The following is a 6000-nucleotide window of genomic DNA, read 5'->3' on the forward strand; positions in this document are numbered from 1 at the left end:
AAAGCAGGGGTGTCCCTCCTCCACTGCCATCTGCTGCTGTTCCTGCCCCCCCGCCCATGGAGCCATCCCTCGCCAATCGGCTTGGGAACTGGAGTTTGTCTGCTGTGCAGAGTGGGGTTTATGTGAGGGGCTGCTGATGGTGGGGTATCCCCTGCCGCCTGCTTGTGTATCTGGTTTCTGCTGAGCTGGGGTGAGGGTCAGGGGGAGCGTGTTTGTGCTGGTGTCTCGGGCTCCAGAGTGAGTGCTGCTGGCCCTGCTGTTCAGGCTCCTAAAGCTCTTCTTAAAGAGACAGTGCTCTGACACACTTACTCAGGCACCCACACACACTCCCCCAACACACACACACACACACACACACACACACACACTCCCTCTCTCTAACACACAATGCGCGCACGCACACATACACACTCTAACACACACACTCCCCCTACACGCTCCCCCCTCTATCTCTCACACACACGCACAGACACATTCCCCCAACATACTCTCTCTCAGACATGTGCACACCCCCCCCCAACACACTCTCTCTCTCTCTCTCTCACACACACACGTTGTTGTTGTTGTTACTTCTTGGTTCTTCCTGTAGAAATGTGCAAGGCACACATAGTCTCTGTACTTTTATTCTTTCAATGTTCGTTAAGGATTACAGTCCTGTTATTTTGGTTTTTTGACTAGTCTGTGCCTTTCATATTTTTTTCTCTTATGCTTAAATTTAAGTCTTTGAGTAGTGAGTTCTACAATCCCTAACCTGTCCCGGTTGGAGTAATTATCACTATTACTTTTTATTACCATATTGTGCTCTGTCATTCATTATTTAAAGTGGTACAATCAAATAATAGTATCCTTCTAGAATGTAAATTTAGCTTGTGCCAGTTTCAAAAAATTAGCTAAACACATAACTTTAGACACTGTGCAGATGAAGGTCAGTTATTTTCAAATGGTATTTTTAATTATACCTGTAAAATAACTTACAATTGTACAAAAATAAATGTGGTTCAAAGTCTGATACTAATAGTAATGATGGAGTCAAACGTTAGTGAGTTACATGCATGATTGTGATCATAAACATAACATAAATGCCAAAATAATTAGAAAAATACATCCCTGTTCTTTATAAAAGAGAAAAAAACCTTAATTGCATATGTTAAAATTAAGTAAATATGTTTTTAGTGAGGTGAAGAACAACTGACTAAAATAAAGTTAGATAATGGCAGTACCAATGAGTGTGTCTGTTAGAGAAAGTAAGCAGATTTACACAGATTTTATTTATTTTTATTTATCTCTACAAAAGATAATGTACAATGTATCAAATCTGTGTTTCTGATATCCGTGTTAAAGCTCCAGAACTGATACCTCAAAGTGTGGGATTGGGAATATCTCGCTATATTATCTCCTTATTATTCTAAAATTACATATAAACTTAAAATGTGGCTTTAATTGGTGTTTGTACATATTTTTTTTCTTTATAGAGGAATTAGATACAGTGTTCCTAGGGTTGCCAACTTTCTAATCTCACAAAACCGAACACTCCTTCCCTGCCCCTTCTCCAAGGCCATGCCCCTGCTCACTCCTTCCCCCTCCCTCTGTTGTTTGCTCTCCTCCACTCTCACTCACTTTCACCGGGCTGGGGCAGGGGATTGCAGTGCAGGAGGGGGGTGAGGGCTCCAGCTGGGGGTGTGGGCTCTGGGTGGGGCCAGGGATGAGGGATTTGGGGTTAGGAGGGGGCTGGCACAGGGTGTTGAGGTGTTGGGGGGTGCTGGCTCCAGGAGGGAGTTTGGGTATGGGAGAGAACTCCGGGCTGGGGCAGGGCTTGGGGGTGCATGAGAGGGTTTAGGGTGCGGGGTCCTGGCGGCACTTACTGCAGTTCCCAGGAAGTGGCCACCAGGTCCCTGCAGCCCTTAGATGCATGAGCAGCCAGAGAGGTTCCATGCGTTTCCCATGTGCCTGCAGGCACTGCCCCAGCAGATCCCATTTTTGTGGTTCCCGGCCAATGGGAGCTGCAGAGCCGGTCCTCGGGGCAGGGGCAGCACACAGATCCTCCCTGGCCGCCCATGCGTCTAGTGGCTGTAGGGACTTGGCGGCCACTTCCGGGAGCCACATGGAGCTAGGGCAAGCAGGGAGCCTGCCTTAGCCCTGGCCCCTCACTGCGCTGCCGACCAGACTTCTAACAGCTTGGTCAGCAATTCCAATTATTTAATTAGGAATTATTTAAACTCAGTACCAATGTGGACACAAGAACAAATGGATATAAACTGGCCACTAGGAAATTTAGATTAGAAATTAGACGAAGGTTTCTAACCATCAGAGGAGTGAAGTTTTGGAATAGCCTTCCGAGGGAAGTAGTGGGGACAAAAGATCTATCTTGCTTTAAGATTAAACTCGATAAGTTTATGGAGGAGATGGTATGATGGGATAACATGGTTTTGGTAATTAAATATTCATGGTAAATAGGCCCAATGGCCTGTGATGGGTTTTTAGATGGGGTAAGATCCAAGTTACCCGGGAAGGAATTTTCTGTAGTATCTGGCTGATGAATCTTGCCCATATGCTCAGGGTTTAGCTGATCGCCATATTTGGGGTCGGGAAGGAATTTTCCTCCAGGGCAGATTGGAAGGCCCTGGAGGTTTTTCGCCTTCCTCTGTAGCATGGGGCACGGGTCACTTGCTGGAGGATTCTCTGCTCCTTGAGGTCTTCAAACTACAATTTGGGGACTTCAATAGCACAGATATAGATGTGAGGTCTTTTTTAGGAGTGGTGGGTGAAATTCTGTGGCCTGCATTGTGCAGGAGGTCAGACTAGATGATCATAATGGTCCCTTCTGGCCTAAATATCTATGAATCTATAAATTCCGAGTGGAGCGACCAGGATCCCTTTTCAACCAGGCATTCTGGTCGAAAACCAGATGCCTGGCAACCCTAAGTGTTTCTGTCAGATAATTTCTAAATTATTATCTTTAAAAAAATCTAGAGTTTTCAGATTAAAGTTTCCCCCACTCCCAAAATCGGAAATGGGTCCCCGTGTGAGCCAGATGTGGCCAGAGAGCTGTGGGATAGCCATGAGCTCAGGCAAGATGCAGCCTCCCTGTGCTAGCATGGAGTCTACCTTGAGCTCAGCACCAGGCACTGCAAGCTGCGGCAGCAGTGCAGAAGTAAGAGTGGCAATATACCCTATATACCATACCCCCCCTTACTTCTGCACTGCTGCTGAAGGCAGCGTTGTCTTCAGAGCTGGGCGCCCAGCCAGCACCAGTCACCCAGCCATTGCTTAATTTGTGCTGGGGCTGAGACCTGGCACCTTTTTCAATACAAATTAAGCACTGCGGGGAGGCAGTGGGGCCTGGAGCTAATGGAGGAGTTGCGGAGCAGTGGGGGCCAGGGATGATGGGAGAGTAGGGAGTTTGTGGGGTCTCAGGGAGTGGGTGCCTTCAGGGCTCAGGGACACCAAAATACAAGTTTGCCCAGAGCACCATTTTGCCTAAGGCTGGCCCTGATTATAAATACTTAGTAGTCTCATATATTTATGATCTCAGTCAAAATTTAGAATTATCTAACTGGGTAATAATGTTACCTTTCTCTCACCCTCTGTTTCATCCATTTAGGCCCCAATCCTGCATGTGATTGTGTGCAGGATGTTGACTTCAATGGGGTTCCGCAAGGAAACAGGGCTGCAAGCACATATAGTTAATTGCGGGATCGGGGCCACTTGTATGTTTCTACAGTGCCTAGTACAATGGGCCCTGATCTCATTTATGGTTTCTACATGCTACTGTTATACAAATATTAATAAAACTAATAATAAGGCTAGAATTACTGGGGCTGATTCTGATCTCAGTTAAAATGGTGTAAATCACAAGTAATTTTATTGAAGGTGATGATGGTTTCATCCCAATCTAAAACAGATATAAGTGAGATCAGATTCAAGTCGGTTTCTAATCTGAGATAAAATGACTAGGGAGGGAGAAAAAGAGGAATAATCTGGGCTCTAATAAAATCCAGATAATCTGTTTAAAGCTGCTCATGAAAAAATGAGAAACAGCTATATGTTTCCCAAAGCAATGCATCATTGCACTCTTTTTTCATGTAAAGAAATGAAGTTAATTTGACTGGTGCACTGTGCATAGCAATACAGATTTACAATAAAAAGTGCACAGAATAGTTCTCCTGATTCAAAGATTGAATTCTATTTTAAACTAGAAGTGGTCACAAAAATTTGATGCAATTTTATGCCATCAAAAATGTTGTTTCATTGAAACAAAAATGTTTCTCAGAAATGGGGAGCAAGAGTCTAGCCTTGCCAATATCTTAGTCATTGGGCACTTGCCTGCATTGTAAGAGTTCTAAATTCAAACCCCTTCTCTTAATCAGGTAGAGCAGGGATTGGAACCTGCATCTCCCAGGTGAGTGCCTTAATCACCAGGTGACTGTCCATCCTAGGATGGGTTGTGCTCTCTACATCTTCATTTTTTTAAAAAATTTTCCCCATGAAAAAATTCAAAAAGTCTCCTTTTTATTCTGCGCTTACATTTTTCATGAAATGGATTTGCTGTTTTCCAGCCAGGCCTAATTTAAACTTCCATGTATCTATTGTGGAATTGCTTTTCTTATGACTAAATAAGAGCAAAGTAACCGCAAGAGATTGCACTCGATTTTACATCCATGTAAGAAATATAAAATTGGGAAGAAGTTGTAATGAAGCTGCATCTGCTAGACCACGTATGTTTCCACACAGAAAACAGAAATTGCCAAACCCTGATTGCCTTATGTATACAAGTAGCTCTCTGAATTCATTGGAACAATACACATGAGCAAAGGTGGCAGGATTTGTCCAGAAAATTAAGTCTGTATAAAACAAGGCTCAAGGGGAGGGATAGCTTAGTGGTTTGAGCATTGGCCTGCTAAACCCAGGGCTGTGAGCTCAATCCTTGAGGGGGCCATTTAGGGATCTGGGGCAAAAATTGGGGGTTGGTCCTGCTTTGAGCAGGGGGTTGGACTAGATAAGGTCCCTTCCAACCCTGATATTCTATGAACAGGTATAGTGAAAGTGACTATTAATATAGGGCCAGATTGTAAACCCTTTACTCCCATTGATCAGAAATTCCTCACCTGACAAATTCCCAGTTCAGTCAATGCAATTACTTGTGTGAATATTCTGATCACCCACAGGAGTAAAGAATTGACAACGTGGGCCTCATGTAGAAAATAGTTATAGTGTCTTAGTGTAATTGTCACATATGTTGAACATTACATTGGAATATATAAACTATTAGCTAATTGTGTACAGCAGATATCATGCTTTACATCTGCAGTTATTAAAGCCATATTGAAAGAGAATAAAACAAAAGTACTTTAAAAATTGAGATAAATACATACAAAGGCACAAATTGTGATTGTACCCAGCAAATAAAGGATAGCTCTGTGTCAAGGCTGAGTCCTGCATCCTCACTCTATCATTTCTAGTGCGGAAAGTGGGGGCCTGCAGGAATTCTAAAAAATAATACTTGTCACTCCAGGTTTGTATTAAACTAAAAGCTTACAGCTTTTCTCTGACCTTGGCTTGATAAACGCTGCCACCACCCAAATGCAAAAAACCCCCTTGTACCGAGGAAGGAATCATAGAATCATAGAATCATAGAATATAAGGGTTGGAAGGGACCCCAGAAGGTCATCTAGTCCAACCCCCTGCTCGAAGCAGGACCAATTCCCAGTTAAATCATCCCAGCCAGGGCTTTGTCAAGCCTGACCTTAAAAACCTCTAAGGAAGGAGATTCTACCACCTCCCTAGGTAACGCATTCCAGTGTTTCACCACCCTCTTAGTGAAAAAGTTTTTCCTAATATCCAATCTAAACCTCCCCCACTGCAACTTGAGACCATTACTCCTCGTTCTGTCATCTGCTACCATTGAGAACAGTCTAGAGCCATCCTCTTTGGAACCCCCTTTCAGGTAGTTGAAAGCAGCTATCAAATCCCCCCTCATTCTTCTCTTCTGCAGGCTAAACA

Source organism: Caretta caretta, chromosome 4 (genome assembly GCF_965140235.1).
Source record: "Caretta caretta isolate rCarCar2 chromosome 4, rCarCar1.hap1, whole genome shotgun sequence".
Classification (NCBI taxonomy): Eukaryota; Metazoa; Chordata; order Testudines; family Cheloniidae; genus Caretta; species Caretta caretta.